Source organism: Equus caballus, chromosome 22 (assembly GCF_041296265.1).
Source record: "Equus caballus isolate H_3958 breed thoroughbred chromosome 22, TB-T2T, whole genome shotgun sequence".
Lineage (NCBI taxonomy): Eukaryota > Metazoa > Chordata > Mammalia > Perissodactyla > Equidae > Equus > Equus caballus.
In genome coordinates, this window is record NC_091705.1 from 14,371,933 (window position 1) to 14,391,671 (window position 19,739).

Genomic DNA, 19,739 nt, shown 5'->3' on the forward strand with positions numbered 1-19,739 from the left:
ACAAACCAGTATTACGCATGTAGTGGGAGTTCTCATTTGGCTCATGATTCAGAATCCGACAGTGGGGCAGTAACCTGTTTTCTCTGGGTTTTTGTCTTCACCTTCTAGAAGGAGCCAGTACTTGGATATGTTTGGAGGCAGAAGCTAATTATCTCTTTCCCTGGCTGTAGTGGCATGAGAATGTGATTGAGAATGGGCCCAGCACTAGTATTTTCACCAAATGAAATTTCTCCTTGAAGTTAATGCAACTGTAAGACCCAACGTGCTCATGCTCAGCGAATAGTGAAGCACAATGACTACGGCTGAGACAAGTCTCAAAGATTCCTCAAGTACATCAGGAGCATTTTTTATTCTGAGCATTATTTATTCATCCCAGGTTTGAAGCAGTCTTTATGGATTAAGAAAAATCAGCTGCATTTATTCCAATATTCTATGTCACATAACTCTTGTCAAAATATTATGCATAATAGCAGGCATTTGTTGAGAATTTGCTATGTGATAGAAATCAAGCCCGGAACTTTATATAAAACTAAGGGGTTTATCTAGAACATCCCAAACCATCGCGACTCCAAGTGTGGTCCCCAGACCAGCAGCATCAGCCTCACCTGGGAGCTTGTTAGAAATGCAGAATCTTAGGCTCCGCCCAGACCTACTGGCTCAGATCACCTAATGAACAAGATTGCCAAACATCAGAAGTTTGAGAAGTGCTATCCTAAATCACATTATCTCCATATTAAGCATGAAAAGAATGAAGTACAAGTTGGCTCAATAACAACCAAGATCACGGAGCTGGTCAGTGGAAGAGGTGGAGCAGCCACCTTGAGGACCAGACTCCGCGCCTGTGCTTCTACCGCTGCACTGTGCGCCATAATTTCACGTTGCCCGTTCCCCACCACCCGCAGACTTCCAGCAGCATTCACTTCCCAAGCAGACTGAAAGCTCCATGGGGCCATGGGTTCTAAATGTCTCACAATAGTGTCCTGTACTCAGGGGTGGACACACTGGCTGATTCCCACCAGATAAAGTCTTTCATTCAGAAAAAAAGGGAAGATGCTTATCAGAAGAAGCACACTGGAGACTTCTCATCTTCCCCCAAATAACTGTCTGTGAAGGCTGAGACTTGTTTAAGATCATTAGAGCTCAAAAGGGAGAAAACACTCAAGATTTTTAATATTGAAAACTCTATGGATATTCTGATAAATTCTTCTTCCTCTGAAAATGATGATAGGTACAGGTGTTAATGCTAAACTAAGGACCAGAGCAAAGAAGAATTTTAGCAGATAACAGGTAGCAAAATTCTATTTATACTTCTATCATTAAAAATGGCCATTTCTTCCCCCCCTCCTTTTTTTTTTTTTTTTTTTGGTGAGGAAGATTGGCCCTGAGCTAACATCTGTTGCCAACATTCCTCTTTTTGCTTGAGGAAGATTGTCACTGAACTAACATCTGTTCCAATCTTCCTCTATTTTATGTGGGATGCCGCCACAGTGTGGCTTGATGAGCAGTGTGTAGGTCTGTGCCTGGGATCCAAAGCTGCAAACCCTGGGCCACCAAAGTGGAGTGCGCAAACTTAACCACTATGCCACCAGGCCAGCCCCCAAAATGGCCATTTCTTAAATCTGCGATGTCCATGGTTGTGTAAGTTCTTCAAATTGTGTTCTGGACTTGGCTCCCTGTTCTTCTATTTTGAATAGAATATTCCTTTTTTTTTTTTTTTTCTGAGGAAGATTAGCCCTGAGCTAACATCTGCTGCCAATCCTCCTCTTTTTGCTGAGGAAGACTGGCCCTGAGCTAACATCCGTGCCATCTTCCTCTACTTTATATGTGGGACGCCTGCCACAGCATGGCTTGACAAGCGGTGCGTAGGTCCACACCTAGGATCCGAACCAGCGAACCCTGGGCCACTGAATCAGAATGTGCGAACTTAACAGCTGTGCCACTGAGCCGGCCACTATTTTGAATATTCTTGCGCATGAAATTCAACCTCCTTTTCTTTTCATAGTGGGCACTACTTGTTTTAATAAATTTCTTAGTTGAAGCAAAAAATTATCTTTTAAATATGAAGAATAAAAGGCTCATGAATGAATTGACTTACCATCTTACATCCATTTTATGTCTATTATCTGATTCACAGGTAAGTCACAAGTACTCACAATAGGGCTTGTAGGTAGCATGGTCTAAGGTCTCCTTGCATCCAAACCTTTTTAGTTGCTTAATAAAATGCAGAGTCCCAGTCACACCACTTATGGAAAGAGATCTATGAAGGTGGGGATGGAATTTCCATTTTCAGCAACAACCACAGATCCTTCTTATGTCCCTAGAATGGCAGGATTCGCGTGTAGCATCACATAGGGCTGAAGGGCTTTGCAAGTACCAAATGGGAAACTCTGATAACCCTACGAAAAACCATCTGGAAATGCAAGCACATGGTTCCCAGCCTTCAGGAGGCCATCTTGATGTGAGGTGGTACCCTCCTTTTCTCCCCACCATGTTCTTCTCAATATTTAATGACATAGTATGTACTGGGTTAAACACCACGAATACATTCCTCCTTATAGGAGGACAGCTTCAGACTCATCTCAAGTGATGGATATTTCAGCCAGCTCACAGAAGTGTCACTGGCTCCCTCAGTGTCTCTGAGGGGAGGCATTGACCACCGTTAGAGCCCAATTCCTTTCAAGTTCGGCTTATTTATTTTTCAAACCACTGCACCCCACCCCATTCCTAAATGGGACTCTATGTCTGCACATCTGGATATACAAAAAGACACAGTCCTGATCTGGTTTCTTTTGAGAGGGGAAGTCTGACTTCCCTGATAAGCTCCTTCTCTAGCCTGTTCCAGGACTAATGACAGCATAGCTGACAGGCAGCTTTGGTTTGGTTTTTTTTTTTTAGGTCCTGGTCTGGGGTGGCCTGGCATTTTAACGCAGCCAGGTTTGGCATCTCTTAATTGCAACATGGCAGCCAGCCGCAACCAACACTGATTATGCCCAAATCTCCTCTTTTCAAAAATGTCAATCTTTCCTTTGTCTGTTTTGCAAATGCCACTAAATGGGTATTTAGCACTGAGGTTTGTGTTGTGCAACAGATCCTGATTGTTTACTTGGGAGCCCAAGCACGGAGGACTCACTGACCAGGAGAGAGGGAAGGGCAGAACCGAACCTCATCTCATGTACCTTGATCACAGTCAAAGCAAATCACAGTAACTGGTTCATCCATTTAACCAATATTTACTGAGTGCTACTGCTAGTGCAGACATACCCAGCTTGCAGCTGGAGTGGGAGGTCTGCCTCTAAGGGATGGTTCTAGGAGTTCTAGTTAGAAGCCGTTTGCTTTCAGTTCTTCTCCTCCAACCTGCCTAGGAAAGAGCTGACGGAAATGTTTGTTTTCTAAAGTACCTGGGTTGGTTCTTGGGAGCAGGGTGATATCCGTGTAGGACAAACACTTGGCCACATGAAAAACAAGTCTCATTACACTCTACATAAAATGATTCCACTCGGGGGACCATGAAGAGACAGAAGCCAAGACCAAGCCAAAAGACCCTCATTCTCATCACAACAAACTCTTTCTGTGCCCACATGACCAAATCAAGAGTTAAAAGGAAGCTGCCGCATGTTCCAGCTCACTGACAGTCTTGCCTTCAGTAGTGGATGTTGTCGGTGCTCTGCTCAGCCCCCGGGATCTCCTCACTAGTTCTGGGTGGCCATCCCCCAGTTTCTGCCTATTTCACTCCTGACTCACTCCTGTGATCCTCTGTAAAACCACCCTAGGGCTGCTTCACTTGATCCACTGAGAGCTGCAAGTGCCTGGGTCTCCGCAGGGGAGACCTGTAGCCAGCAACCAACCGGCATAGGAGTACAGAAGCCCAGCATTTTTTTTTTTTCCTTAAAGTAAGACACATCATAAGGTGTAATGGACACTCCAAAGATTCTCTGGGGGTCGTGCCAAAGCGAGGACTTCGCCTGCAATCCTCCACTGCCCAGCTTCCTCTCCATCTCTCTGTCCTGTTTCTCCCTCTCCCCTCCTTGTTTCTCCTGGCAGCACTTCCTCAATAAATCACTTGCATACAAATCCTTGTCTTAAAGTCTGCTTAGGAACCCAACCCAAGACAACTTCCATTGGCTTGTGAGCTATATTTTATCAAGTGTGGAGGACTGTAAAGCAGATATTGAAAGGAATGAACTAATCCTTGCATCAGGAAAGGGCAGGAGGGAGACCAAAAATTCCCTCTATGCCCAGCCATGCAGAAGAATATGGTAAGTCCTCGCTGGGCTTACTTGGGTTTGAAGACTCCATATCCACAATATGACAGAGTGGAGAGAACTTGAGGATTGCTGGAGCATCATCCTCACAGGAGGAAGGGATGCTCAGGGAGATGGAGTCGTTTGTTGGAGGCCATATCATCATCTGGAACCCAAATCCTTTAAGTTCCAATCGAGGGCTCATCTTAAGGTATCTTGGAAACATCAAACATTGGGAACACTTGGGAGGAACGGACTTGGCTTGTCTTTGCTCACTGAGTGTTTTCAGGATGTATAAAAATAACATGACAAGGCTGATGTGGCCTGTGCTTTTTTCCTCCTGTTAATTTGAGGCAATAGCTCCTTTTATCTGCCATGATGTCATCCCTCCACTCACAAAACCCAAACTCTAGTTTCTTCTGGCTTAGATCTTTTCTGGTGAGTACTGGTCTTGGTATAGAATGTTTTCTCTGCGAATTAAAAGGAGACATATGAGCTACAAGGGTTTATTAAGGAATCAGTGGTGTATATGAGCTATAAGGGTTTATTAAGGAATCAGTGGTGTGTGTTGCTAAACTAATTGAGTTTCGGCATTTTCTGTAACAGCTTGACAGGTAAATGATGCTGATCACCATGATCTTTGTTTTCCTAGGGAATGTCCTCATGGTGAACACACCCAAGGCCAGGTCTCCCATATCCTGGACCTGTTATCCTTATGAATAGTTTATCAAAAACCCTAGGTTTGTTGTGCCTTCTTCACAATTTAAGCACAAATGCACACCCGATTATTAACTTCCTTAATCTTTTTTAAAGACTGATTTTTATGGACTCATGCTTCAAACTTAACCTCATCCTAAGTAATAATATCTATAAAATCAGAAGTTTTATGTGTTAATTATGTTTTCTTAATATACATTAAAATAGACACAACTATTAAAATTTTAAAAAACAAACTTTATCTATCATCCTCTCTAAAACTCATTGGGTGAGCCATCAATGGTGTGTGCATGTGTATGTGTATGTGTTATACTTGGGTATTTACTGCTTACAGATAGGGGGTAGGGTCACCCACCCACATTCTTGTCTACGTTTCCACATCTGACCCACGGAGAGAGGACAAAGATAGGCGAGACAAGTTTGGCAAAAAGGGGCTGAAAAAGTTTGAGCAAAATCTAGGATGTGGCAGCCCAGGGTACAGAAGTAGAACATGTTGGGGGGGAGGTTGTGTCTGTGTCAGTGTAAGTACCTTTTTCCTAGAATCAGGGAAACCGCAGAACAAACAAGTGATTTCCATCAAATGTTCGTACTCATTAATTTGTGGTTAACTTGAAGCTGGGAAGAGAACAAGACGGTCAAGGGCTTTGAAATCACATTGTATTAAGGATGAATAAAGGCATGAGGGTGTTTAGCTGGGAGAAACGAAGGCAGATTAAGACTCAACAGTCACCACAAGGAAGAGATATTAGACCTGCTCTATGTGAACTTTAAATTATTTGTGATTTAACTTAAAATTCTTTAGCATGGATTTGTGTTAGTTGTAATCTGTATGCTAGAGGTGGTTGGTAAATACTGTAGATGCACGAATCAGGAATATACACTTCTGAGCTGGGCAGTTAGCATCTGAAACATTCTTATCAGAAGCCCACATTCCTGAGGCAGCTACTGCAAGTGTTTCAACTCTCTTTATCTATGATCTGTTGGGAGGTTTGCTAATTAACATATTGGATGTTAGGAATGATTTTTCATTGGTGAAATGAGAAGTGATGAAGTAAGTTCCTGTTTTTGGAAATATTCAAGGAAAGGCTGGTTGCCTATGGTGGACAAGAGTCAGTTAAGAGAAGAGACACGGGATCAGGTGATGTGTAAATTCCTTTCCAAATCTGAGGTCTCTGGCTCTGTGAAGGAAGTCAAGGTGTACTTATGATGCTGAGGCCACAAGCCCAGGTCCCCGCATAACGGTGGGCTCTTTGTAGCCATGGCAATTGAAATTTGCTGACTAGCTGGAGCAAATCCTTTCACATGACTCCTCAGTATCCACTTCTTCCACAGGCAGTCATAGAAATGAGAACTCTGACTGACCTAATTTTACCTTTTGGAGAAGGTTTGCCATGCAGGAAGCAACACCATCAGCTTCACGGTATTAAAGGATCCATTGTGGTTGGAATAAGGAAGACATTTCCTAAGTGGACAAGCACCCAGGAAGGAGCTGACTCATTTCATGGAGGTGAGAGAACCACAAATGCCAACCTAGTGTTTATTTCTCAGACTAATCTGACAATCTCATATCAAACAAAACAGGCATTTGCCCTGGGCTTTATAATTTTCACCTTTGATGGAGATAATATTTTTTGCCTCAGCTAACAGTTCTGCTGTCTCTCCTTGAAGCAACCAGGACCTACAAACACAATCCCACTCCACACACACTTATCATGCACCAACCTCCTAAGCAGTTAAGCTAAGAAACTCATGGAAAATTACCGGCTTTAAAAATGAATTCACTGCAAGGCTTCTTTAAATAGCAATGCTCCTAGCTTATATTCTAGCATTTTTCAGATAATTAAGTACTTGACAGAGAGAGTGGGAATAAAAAACTTTAAAAGTCTGGCCAAAGTGTCAGGAATCCCAGCTGATGGCAGAAGAGCTCCAAATGCTGATGAAATGTCTCTGAAGTGATTGTGTAAGTCAATGGGTACAGAGGACTGATTTGTAAAATTAGATTGACCCAAATCTCCGGATGGGTTAGATAAGTAACTAGGGTGACTATAACTACCCCAGGGTCTAAATTTGGCTTCTTTGTGACTTGATTTGGTGTTCACTGTCATTAATATGGAGTGGATTTAAAAAGCGCTTTGGACTGGACCTTGTGCACAGAGGGCCTGGGGACTTTTACAGACCACACAGAGAGCACGTACTGAGAACATCAGAGGGAAGGAAGCCTTCTGCGGCCAGACGGTGGGATGTTCACACTGGATAAAGCTCCACTCAGTGTGTTTCCCATGTTCACTTCTGTCACTGAATGTGTGTTTGATCATGGACCGTTTCAAGATACAATTTCAAAAAGTTAAAAACACGACTCTCTTAAAAATATAGAGTGAGTACATGTCAAAGTTTTATTTCACTCATTAATGAGGGAACCAACAAGATGGTAAAGCTGGTTCAAAGAAAATTCATATATAATAATGCTGGAATGAGATTGCTATATTAGATACAAAGCTGGTTAATGTCTGACAGGGCCAAAAACCTGTAACTGTTTACAGTTATCTTTTCTACTGGACAAAAATCATTTAAATTTTTAGCACACAAAGATCTCCAAGTTAACAAACATGTAACTTCACAGAGTCTGAAGCCTGATCAGAAGTTAACAGTAAGTCAAATGAAGGGAATTTGATAATCCTTAGATGCGCCCCTCCGACATGCATTCATTCTTTTCTCTTATTGCCAAGTTTTGGATAATTTTTCTTAATAACTGAAATAGGTGAGTTCTTCCCAGGGTACCATGCCGTGAAATTTGGTAGCAGCCACCAGGTGAACTTCTTTTGCTTTGGAGGGCTGAGTGGAGCTTCATGCTTCTCTTCATGCACTTAGTGAAGAGGAGTTAAAAAAAAAGTCTTATGCTCATGGTTCTCAAATCTGCTGGGGAGTCGGGGCACATTAAAATCTCTTGGGAAGCTTTAAAAAAACCCAGATGCCCAGGCAACATGCCAGACCAATTCAATGAGAATCTCTGAGAAGGTGTCCTAGGCCGCAGTATATTTTAAAGCTGTTCTGGTGGTTCTAATATGCATCAAGATTGAGAACCAACCTTGAATCTTGAACCAATCTAGAATCAATAATATATGTGTATGTATATACATAAATTTATTTTTAAATTAGGATCATACTGATATATATGTTTGCATTGTTTTTCTTTTGTTATTAATTGAATTTTGAAATTTTTCATTAATCACTAAACATTGCTCAAATGCCATTTTTAAAGACTGTGTTGTGTTTCATCATGTAAGTGATTTGATTTATTTAGCTAATCTCCTATTCCTGGATGTTTAGTGCTGTTTTTTTTTTTCTCTTTCTATCTCTTTTCTTTTTTTGCCATTGTAAGTTGGACTGCCAAGAATATATTTATATAAAAACTTTTCCTACGCCTTGGATTATTTCCTTACAATAGATTTCTGGGAGTGGATTTATAGGTCAAAGAAAACAAGTGTTTTAAAGAAATCTGAGACACATCACCAAAATGCTCTCTATAAAGGTTTATCAATGTATGCTTTTTAACTGATGATTTCCTCAATTTTTATTTATAAAATATCGGCAAATTCCAAGAATAGTTAAAAATTCATTATGTTTTAGTCTTTCTTAAGGGTCATTTTTAATTTAACTTTTTAATCCAGCTAAAATTTATTTTAGTGTGTATATGGAAAGAATTAAAGCTCTAATCTGATATTTTTCCAAACAGCCCCTTTTCTCAACCTCATTTGTGGAATAATTTGTTCTTTCGCCACTAGTTTATGATTCAAAGAAGCTTAAGATAAAATATGTTTGTTAGTTAACTACACTTCATAATAGTGGATAGACTCGCAGATGCACACGAAGAGGGTTTGAACTAACGAACTATTCTGAGTGTATTCTTGTATCAGTTTTAACCATTACTATTCCTTAGAGATATCTAGTTCTGGTTTTAACTCTCAGGGAACCCTCAGGTGTTGAAAAACAGCTCAAAGCTTTTCCTCTCTAAGATGGCTTTAATCTGTCTGCAAGCAGCTTGTAGCTTTGCCAATAACAGGCTCACCTAAATCCATCTGCTATACTTTAAATATTCTCTCTCTGTGATACTGGATAGACACTTGCATTGTCCACGAAGAAAGATTTTTCTACATAATGTCCCAGAGTGACTTATTACAAATTCTGAATTTAGTGGGATCCATTTTAATACATTTTTGTTTATATATTTAGTTATTTATTATATTATTTCTATAATCATTATAGTCTCATTGTTCTGGGCTTAATAGCCCTATTTAAAACCAGTAAGAAGCTCCAAGTTATCAAAGTCACATTACACAAAGGAAAAGGAGGCCAGAACTTTTAATTATGCTCAAGAAAACAGAAACATTTTCAATGAATACAGGATGTGAATCTTCTCCCTCCTAACCCACAAGGTTCCTCTGTTAAATCTCAGGAAAGGCAGACTTGCCTGGCAAGCTTTTTAAAGAGTTGTACTTCATTAGCATTATTAGTCCTTATTAGCTTTGTTGAGTCTGAGAAACCTTTATTGTGCATCTCCTGTTGCCAGGCATTGTACAGACCCCTAGTGCTTGTGTGTTACAAAGAGGAACAGCTGACCTCAGTGAATTTCCACTTACAACCTGAGAAGGCAGAGGAAGATGTGTGCGTGTGCGTGTGTGTGTGTGTGTGTGCTGCTGTTCCAGAAACTAAGAGGACTTACCCTGACCCATTCACCCTCTCCCACCCAGCCTCTGTCTTGATCAAGGAATTAGTTGCTCATTTGAAGGATACATGCAAGATGGTGGACAAGAATTAAGGGTGTTGTGTGTGGCCAGGGGAGCAGGCATCCCTTGACGATCCTTTGAGCGATCAAACTTTGAAGTGCTTTTCAGCACCAAAGAATCCGCGTGACACCATCCCAATTTTTGGAAACCTGGCAGGGTGGCAGTCATGGTCATTACACTTTGCCCAAGAGCCTACCTCGACTTTGTAATCTGACAAACTCAAACAGGCAAACTTTCAAGTCTTTCTCTTACCAAAGGCTAAATTATGGGCTGCCCTGACACCTTCTAGAGAAAGGATCCCTCAATGTTGTTTCAAGTGCCCTTAGCTAGCAGATGGCTGGGCTGAGGAGTCCCATTGTGTCTCAGCAAACTTTTTACTTCAAAGGAAGAAAGAATTGGTAGCCTCAGACCCCCTGCTATGGCTGAGCCCAAGGCAGAAGCTAGAAGAACTTTCTAGAGGTCAATGAGGCACAGAGCAGGCTCTATGTGTTTTGGGAGAGGTTCCTGAGGCTCTGGGACTGCCCAGTGCAGGAGAAAAGGCTCCAGACTCAAGGCAGGCCTGACTAAACCGTACCTCGCCTTGCAGACATGATTTTTTTCCTTGGAGGATTCTGAATCGCTGCTTTCTCCATCCAATGCAAGCCCCCAACCTTCCTATTCTGCTTCTCCTCCTGCCCCCAAAGTATTTAGAAAGCAAATAGCTCAGGATGGGGCCAATTGTTCAAACTGAGCCTTGGTTTTGTAGGAACTTCAAACCAGGACTGGTGGTGCTAGGTAGGCCTCTCCCAGGAGCCAAGGCTGAGCCAAGAATCAATGTGTTTATTAGGGGAACACTCACAAGGGAGACCAGGGAGGGAGTGGAGGAAGTAATTTGAGAAAGGGGAAGAAGCCAAGCAAAGGGGCACCCCAGGCTCAGCCTCATCCTGCAGGGAGCTCTGGAATGTTAGATGCAGCCTAGAGTATGCTCCACCTGAAGGTCAGGCAGCTGGGCTGTTAGACTCCCGTGCCAGTCAGGTATTGGTGAAAGCTACTGACTGGGGCAGGCGCACAAACCTCCCAGGCATTTCCGGCCCGGGCGAGGCAATCCTCAACAGGGCTGTTACACACAGGCAACCCTTTGAATGGGTAGAGTCATAGGTTGCCTTTAGCAACCAAACCTGCAGAGAAACTGTGGAATGGGCTAGTAAAAGGGGTTCAAGGGGATATCGTGGGGGACCCACGGTGCCTGTGAAAGGTACCCTCTGGGGATAAATCTTCCTGCAGCTCTGGGCTGAGCAGAACCCCAGAACTAGAGAGAAGCCATTTTGCCAAAAGCAGGTGGTAAGCCATCTGTGGGCTCTGTGGGAACATGAGGGCACATCCTGCTTAGGGAACCCTGCCAGTCAGCAGGGTGGAAGGCCTGGCCACATCACCCTGAAATCTGCCTGGCCAGCCCCTTTGCAGGTGTCAACACCTTTTCTCCAGTCGCAGGGTGCACTATTTTATTTAATCTTAGTTATATGCCTGTGACATCGGAGTCTATTATTATCTTCATTTTTTTTTCAGATAGAGAACCTGAGCCTTATGGAAGTTTAAATATTTTGCCCAAGGTTATATAATTAGCAAGTGGTCAATATCTAAATCTCTGATTTTAGAATCAATTGCTTTAATTAGTGTCAAGAAAAATTATCCAAAACTTGGAAATAAAGCAAAAGGATGATAGCATCCTTTTATATCATACTGGAGCATTGTCGAATAGGCTCACCCAAGGATTATCCAATTTTCTAGGAAAATATGCCTTAGTTTGGCTTACTATTTTTTCTCTCTCTTTTAACAGCTTTCTTGGGGCATAATTGGCGTGCAACAAATGCACATAGTTAAAGTGTACAATCTGATACATTTTGTCATATTACCTCGCCATGAAACCATCACCACAATCAAGGTAATAAATATATCCATCACCTCCAAAAGGTTTTACTATTTACTCTTAATTAGAGACCAGACTGTCAGGTTAGATGTTACTTTATAGATATTGAGCAAATGACTTTTGTCCAGTAGAGATGCAAATGATTTCTCTTTGGCAGCAAAGATAATCCCAAGTGTTATCATTTTCTTGCCCTATAGGATGTTAATCAGTTTCATACTTAACTGAACAAATTTATTTGAACATTCTTTTCTTGACTCTCTGTATAAATCTTTATTCCTCAAATGTTCTGTGAATGAGCTTTACCAGCCTACTGGTTCTCTCACTAATGACGTAAATGAACCTTTGACAAATCTTCACTATACGTTGCTAGGAGAGTTCTGTTTTAACTCTTTGGAAATTACTCTTTGCTTCTACCAAGTTTGTGTGTGTGTGTGTGTGAAAAATGCATTGACATATCCCTGCGTCCCCAGGCTCTTCTGGAGAGAAAATCAGGTCACATATTGTCTTATCCACCTAAATTTGGTAGAACTCTAGATGGTTCTAGAAGCTCATGGCAGTCATGGTAGAAAGCAAGCTTGTGATTCTCATCTCATCCTTATTTGGCATACTGGCGGAGTGACCTGGCAAACACAAGTGTACAGAGAATTTGCGCCTCTCCAGATTCCTGTTCTTTCCATTCCTCCAGATTTGAGATTTCTTTTTCTGTAGCTACACAAATATCTAAAATTTCCATAAATTCACTTTCTAGGAGGCAGGTGTTATAGGCAAACAGACTTTTGTGGGCCTGCAGTTCACTTAGCTAGAACCTTGAGGGGGTGTGATGAAAATGAAAGATCTCATGACTAACAAAATGGAAAGACGGAAGCCACCAGCAAAGGTCAGCCGGCTTTAATCACAAGTGCAAACAGGGCTCCCTTCAAGTGGATCCATGTGTTCCTCCCTGGAGGTAGTGGCTGGTTTGCTTAACATTTTCCAAGGAATCAGAGCCCCTTCTTATTAATCACGGCTCCCTCAGGAGCAAACCTGATGGAAATGCCTAGCTACTTTTACTGTCATCCTCCAAATCCCTGTTATTTCATTTGCCATAATCTCACCCCTCACCCCTGCCCTGCCTTCCTTACCCGGCCAGCTTCCACCCAGCCTTCAAAGTCAGCACAAATGGCATCTCCTGGAGGAGGCTGGTGACCTGGGCCAAGGCTCCTTCTGGACTCCCGGGTGTTCTCAGGTGTCCTGTCTTCGTTTTTCTCACGCTGCATTGGCCTCCTTACGTCATCTACATCTCCCACTACCCTGCAACAGCTCCGCAAAGGGCACGCTTTTAGTCCCAGTGGCTGGCACAGAGAAAACATCGTGTCAAGATTTTTGAGGATGAGGCTCATAGCTCATACTTCTTTATCCTTTTTTTTATTTGACATGATGCTGGACTCTCAGACTTGAGTGGGCACTCACATATGTGTTGCTTAATTGTTTCCTGCAGTTTTTTGGCACCAATCTTCCTTTGACCATTTAAGGCAATACGTTCTCAATTAATTTGAACATATTAATATATATTGGAGATCCCAAAAAGCACTTAAGAAGTCACACATGCACACACATATTTACTTACTAGCTTCAGTATCATAGAAGGGGAGTTTTAAAAGTTGGTCGTTTTCTGAAGAAAATGAGTTCCCTAATTTAAAAAATATCATTTTCAAATGTAACTACAGAATCAGAGATCTTGAAAAGGCTTGAAAGTTGAAGTCAGGTTTTTTTCTTTAAGAAGGATGTTGGCTGAAGGAGTGCTAGTTGGAGTCTGGTCCAGGACTGGCAGCATCCTTCGGCATTCCCAGGGGACTCGTTAGAAATACAAATTCACGACCCCACCCTAGATCTGGTGAATCGGAGTCTCTGAGGGCACAGCTCAGGAATTTATGCTTTAACAAGCTCTCCACATGATCCTGACGGCCACTAGTTTGACATGTGCAGACTTAAACTTTCCAGAACATCAGCTGCCCTTTTGGGGAAGCGGAATAGTTAGTTCTCCAGGGTTCTCCATAGAGCAGGGCTTCTAAAAATTTAGCTCCATAAAAACCCCCAGGAGAGCTTCTTAAAACGCAGATTCCTGGGCTCCAACACCAGAGATTCCACTGCAGTAGGTTTGGAGTGGGGCTTATGAATTTGCGTTTCCATCAAGTTGCACAGTGATTCTGCTGGCCCCTGGACCACACTTCGAGTAGCAAGGACAGACTCCCGGAAAGCTCTGAGTTAATCCTACCCGGCTACAAAAGGTACACTCCCTGTAGTCGGAACATCATGAAGGCTTGGCCATCACAAGGAGGATTCTTTTTCCTTGTAAGAAACCTGGTGAAACATTACCAGGCTCTTTGCGGTGTAAAAGAACATACGGGCCTTCGGAGCAGGTTCCTTTCTGTAGCTTCGAAAGGCAACACCTTTGTGCATTTTCTTCTCTTTCAGAACTTTTTTGATGAAGACGGTTATTCAAATATCAGTATGTGGAGGCTGCTGAGGGCAGAGCTCCTGACACTCCCCATCCCAGGCCTTCCCAGCTAGAGACCCTCACCAAGGAAATGACTGACTGAATGAATGAATGAACAAGTGAAGAATGACTGATTGCAATTTCCACATCTCTCAGTAATGCCTGGCTCTCAAAGAGGCTGCGTCTAAGTTCTGAACTGTCTCCTTGAGGACTCTAGCCTCACCAGAAGAAAAGAATGGGCTATAGAATGAGGTGAAAATTGCCCCTGTTTGTTGTCTTCCATGAGAGTAAGCTGGAAAAGGGTATAACATAGAGTTGACCAGCTGTGTGTCCATGGCCTATTTACTGGACCTCTCTGAACTTCTGTCCTTCCACCTGTGAAGCAGAATTAACAGTACAGATGTAAATGCGGCTGTGAACAGAGCTACTCAGTGTGGTTCAGGGAACAGCAGATCAGCATCACCTGGGAGTCTGTTAGAAATGCAGATTCTTTGGCCCCACCCCAGACCAAGTGAGAACAATGTCTGGGGGTGGAGCTCAGCGATCTGTGTCTGAACAAGGCCTTCAGGGGATTCTGATGCATGCTAAAATTTTGTAACACTGAATCTGAGGATCGATGGTAGATTCTAAAGGTCAAGAATGGTTTAAGGAGCGAAGCTGCAGTGTTTCAAATGCTGGCTCCACCACTTACTTGCTGTGTGATCTCAGCCAAGATGTTTGGCTTCTCTGTGCCTTAGTTTCCTCTTCTCAAAAATAATTCTTATTGTAAGGATTAAATGAGTTAATACATGTAAAGCAGTTAGCAGAAGGCCTGACACGTAGGGCTCAACAAATGGTATTATTGGATATTTAAATATAGATAGAAACAAGGCCAATGTTATGCCATATGCATAATATAATAACTATTTATTATTGCCTGTGGACCATGAGATCATGGTGGATATTTTTTTTCTTTGTTATACTCTTCTTTACACGCTTTTCTTGCAATTAACATGAATTGCTTTAATAACTGGAAGAAACACTATAAAAATAGTTCGCATTGAAGGCAGGAAAATGTTAACTGGGTTAGATGAGGTGTTAGGGTTGGCTATGAAATATTTTATGGGTCCTCGTGGGTCTCCCTGTACCCATGCCCATATCTGTAAAGCCAAGCATACCTTTATTACCCAGCAAAACTAACCGATGTATTGGGTATACCTCAAGAGTCTGCTCTAGTGTTGTCATCCTGTTCTGCCTATTATAACCAGCAGTCAAATTTCTTTTCACTCTTTTATGTTAGGAGTTTTACAGACAGTTGAACTACCAGTATGAGTAAGCAGGAGCAGCAAGTAGAGCAGAAATAAAGCATGCTTGGAAGGCACGTCAGTAATGGAAGGTGCTGTCTTCACATCCTTTAATAAAAGAAAATGGGCCAAGAGGAAAAAAAAGAAGCCTGACAATATAAAATTTTCATACGGTACTTCAGGAATAACCAGTGATTCTATTCTTAGCCTTTTCCTCTATTGAAGCTGAAACTGATTTCCAGTTTAATGTCTAACTTGGTCTGAAAGGGAATACTGAAGTTGTGGGCCAGGACAAGAAGAATGCAGTTGGTAAAATAAAGTGTTGTTATCCCATTTCATTTCAGGAGCCTGAAAAAAATCAATGTAGTGCTGGACCCAGATGTCACCAACGATCTGCCCGAGAGATTATTGGTGACATCTCTTTAATGCTCTGCTGATGGCCGTCAATTAGTGAGACGTCAGGTGGAGTGTTCTAGGCAGAACTGGGGTGTTCTCTGTAGCTTTAGGGAGTAAGAAAGATCCTTGCCTTAGCTGTTGAGAAATTGCCTGTTCTTCTCTAACTTTTGGGTGATACAGGTTTTATTAGATGAATTAGTCCATCTTGAGTTCCTAGAAACACCATAGTTGACACATAGTTGACTCCCTGCACACCAGGCAGTGTCTAACCTCTTTGCGTGTGATAATCCTCACAAAACCCTATTATCATCACCCTTGTTTACACATGAAGAAACTGAAGAAGATTAAATAGCTTCCCCCAAGGTCTGAGGACAGAGCACCCGCCATTAACCTTTATGCTAGATCATGACCAGATGCCCAGTCAGAGCGGGGGACACAGCAGACATCCAATAAATACCGTGTCTGACTATCTGTATGAGCCCTAAGAGGGATGTTGCACCCAGGGCCTAGTGAGCACTCCTGGAGAATGAATATTAGTGATGGGTATTGATTTATTCTCCTCTTATCCTTATCTTTCCACTTAAAGGGCCTCTCTCAGCACATCTATTTTTTCTGGTTTCAAAGGGACCATGAAACTCTTTACAGCTTAAAATGTGGCAATTTGGTAGGAAGTTTAGGAGACTTGTCTGGAAAGTGAGTTTTCCCAGCAAGCACGCACAGGTTCTGTGTGTGAATGACAGCTGGGGATGGAGATTCTGGGCGCAGTGGCTAGCAAAAGCACCCCCCTCCCACCTGCCATTGTCAAGGTGGCTTGCCTCTTTTCTTCCTTCTCTGTAAGATCTTTCAACCAAACATCAGAACTTCCTGGGCTCAGCTGATCATTCAGTGGTCATTGATAAGGAGAATCTTGCAAGTGCAATTAGCTCTCCATGTCAATAAATAGGTCAGCCTCTTTTATATCTTTCCTTCCATCTTCTATCCTCATCCCACATACGCTACAGACATGCACAGAACACATTCATCCACCATCCTTTCTTTTGCTCTGAACCAGGAAAATTCATATGAGACTCTGTCTTTGAAATATAAGGGCTCAGAATCAGCTCAGGATCAATATGTCCCCAGCGAAACTCCTGGAATTCTGAGTTTTCACAGCAGACTTCAAACAGAAGTGGAGTCAACATATTCAAGCATAAGATGAATTCCAATGAGCTCCATTAACGCCCACGCTCGAAGACACTCTCTACCTGGGCTGAAGGGCACGCAGCTTTGAAGTCTCAGATGTCAGTAAAGATATGTTTAAAATTTCTATCACGATGTGAATTAACATACTTTTATTCCCTGCCAAGTTTGGAAGCAGAAAGATGATTTTATGTGGGGACAGGAGGGGACAAAGGAAAGGACAGAGCTTATGATTCACATGCGCTCTCGAGGTTTCAAATATGGAGGCAGTTTCAAACGTGGAATAAGTGAGAAAGTCACAGCACTTTATCATGAGCCTAATTGTAGATTCATTTAAAAACACATATGGAACACCTACTGTGTGGGAATTTTCAGTGTGCATAGGTGCAAAAGATGGGTAAGCTAGCATTCTGTCACCAAGAAGTTTATAGCTGAGTTCAGGCTCAAGAATACGGATCTGGGGACACATCCAGGGTGAGGACCTAAATGCAATACTTCGAAACCCACATTCTCTGGGAAACCAAACTATTTTTAGACTCCCAGATTCAAATGAACATTCATTCTCCCAAAACATAATTTGATAGCTAAATTCTCACAATCAGAAACTTTCTTTGATTACCAACTCCTGACATAAAAATGGAGGAGAGTGGGTTGATTTTCTTAAGTGTGGAAGACAAAGCATGAGGATATGTTTTGAAGAGTCCAGATTCTTTTATGCCAACCATCAGTCCCAGTTATTGAAAGAGGTGTCTTACCCCTCCGATCTCTCTAAAATCAAAAACCTGCTGAATTTTCCCAAGTGCATACAGAGAAATTGAGAAAGTGAGAGAGAAGGAGTCTTCTCGTGGAGAGGAAACAATGTCAGCCTGTTTTTTTTTTTTTTTTTTTTTAAAGATTTTATTTTTCTCCTTTTTCTCCCCAAAGCCCCCCGGTACATAGTTGTATATTTCGTTGTGGGTCCTTCTAGTTGTGGCATGTGGAACGCAGCCTCAGCGTGGTCTGACGAGCAGTGCCATGTCCGCGCCCAGGATTCGAACCAACGAAACACTGGGCCGCCTGCAGCGGAGCGCACGAACTTAACCACTCGGCCACGGGGCGAGCCCCAATGTCAGCCTGTTTTTGAGGGGAACCCGGAGGTCCCTTAATCCTACCAAACACGCTGCTCCCCTTCCCCTACTGCGCCCTTCATTAACCTGCTATATCCTTACCTAAGAATGCCCAGATAGCTTCCCTGGCTGGGCTCCTCTCCCCTGACCAGGCCTAGCCCCCCTTCTAAACAGCCTCACAACACTTGACACCTCTTATTTGTACCATTTCGTGTAGTGTAGTGGTTATGAGCCAGGACTTGAGAGTGAGACTGCCTCAGTTCAAATCTTGGTTCTGCCATTCAGGACGGCTGTGTGCCTTCAGGCAAGCTGCTTAACCTCACTGGGCCTCAGTTTCCCTATCAGTACAATGGGGATAATAATAGTTCCTACCTCACAGGCTGTTTATGAAGACCAAATGAGTTAATATTTATGAAAGCGATTAGAACAGTGCCTGGCATATAATTAGTGCTAATGAAGTGTGCATTTCATAAAAAAATGTTGTGGAATGAGTTTTTAAGTATGTCTTTCTCAAATGTAAGTTCCAACACATGGTTTTATGTCATCGAGGTGCATTATTGTGGCCCTGGGTATCTGATACACAGGTTGGAGTAAGGAAAGCATCACTACTACTACCATTATTACTTTTACGGGATGTTTGCTCTGTGCCCGGCACTGTAGTCAAAACCTTGTAGGCATTGTCTAATTTAATCTGTACAATAACTCTTAGAAATTGATACCCATTTCTTAGATGAGGAACCTAAAGCTCAGAAGGGACTAAATAACTTGCCCAAGGTGACACAGCCAGGAATGCTGGTTCAATCCTAGGGGATCTGAGGAGTATGCCAAGTCCTGGATTATTCGAGAAAGTTTGCACAATAGTGACTGGGAACTGAGGCAAAGAGATCCGAACAGTACGGTGGCCATGAAAATGTGCCCCTCAGATTTTTACCTGTAGGTAGGGCTTGATTACCACCTCCTTCCACACACGCAAACACACACACTCATCTTGAGGGTGGGCTAGACTGAGTGACAGGTTTCCAAAGATTAGAGTATGCAAAGGGAAAAACAGTAACTTTACAGTGGAGAGACCTGGAAAACACTACCTTGGGCAAGTAGTGACGTACAACATCACCAGTGATGTCATGTGGAATTGCTGTACCCCAACACGAGATGACGAGCAGTGCAATTCACTTCTGCGATATTCTTCCCAAAAACCCATAACCCCAGTCTAATGATAACAACAACCCCAGTCAATGAAAAGCAGACAAACCCAGATCAGGGGACATTCTACAGGATGCCTGGCCAATGTTCCTCAAGACCATCAAAGTCATGAAAAACAAAGAAAGATGGAGAAGCTATCACAGACCAAAGGAGACAGGGGAGACATAACTAAATGCAATGTGGTACCTGGCCTGGATCCTGGAACAGAAAGAGAACATTAACAGAAAAGCTGGTGGAATCCAAATAAAATCTGGAGTTTGATTAATAGAAATGAACTGATGTTGACTTCCTAATTGTGACAAAGGTACCATGATAATGTAAGGTGTTAACAATGGGGCAAATTGGATGAGAGATATGCTGTCTTTGGGTGAGAGGTATACTATCTTTGCAACTTTTCTGCAATTCTAAAATTATTCCAAAATAAAAAGTTTATTAAAAAACGTCCCCA

General features: G+C 42.4%; 1 protein-coding gene across 4 annotated transcripts in view; it reads right to left on the bottom strand.

Annotated features, from left to right (window-relative positions):
- SNAP25 (synaptosome associated protein 25) overlaps window positions 1-19,739 on the bottom strand; it is an 82,712-nt gene that overhangs the window by 38,068 nt on the left and 24,905 nt on the right. For 2 of the 4 annotated variants that reach the window (XM_023626121.2, XM_070247557.1), the window contains exon 1: window positions 12,770-12,979. The exons of the other annotated variants lie outside the window; for them this stretch is intronic. The gene's annotated coding sequence lies outside the window, so the exon portion shown is untranslated. Of the gene's footprint in view, window positions 1-12,769; window positions 12,980-19,739 lie in introns of those variants that run through there. 4 annotated transcript variants of the gene reach the window in all.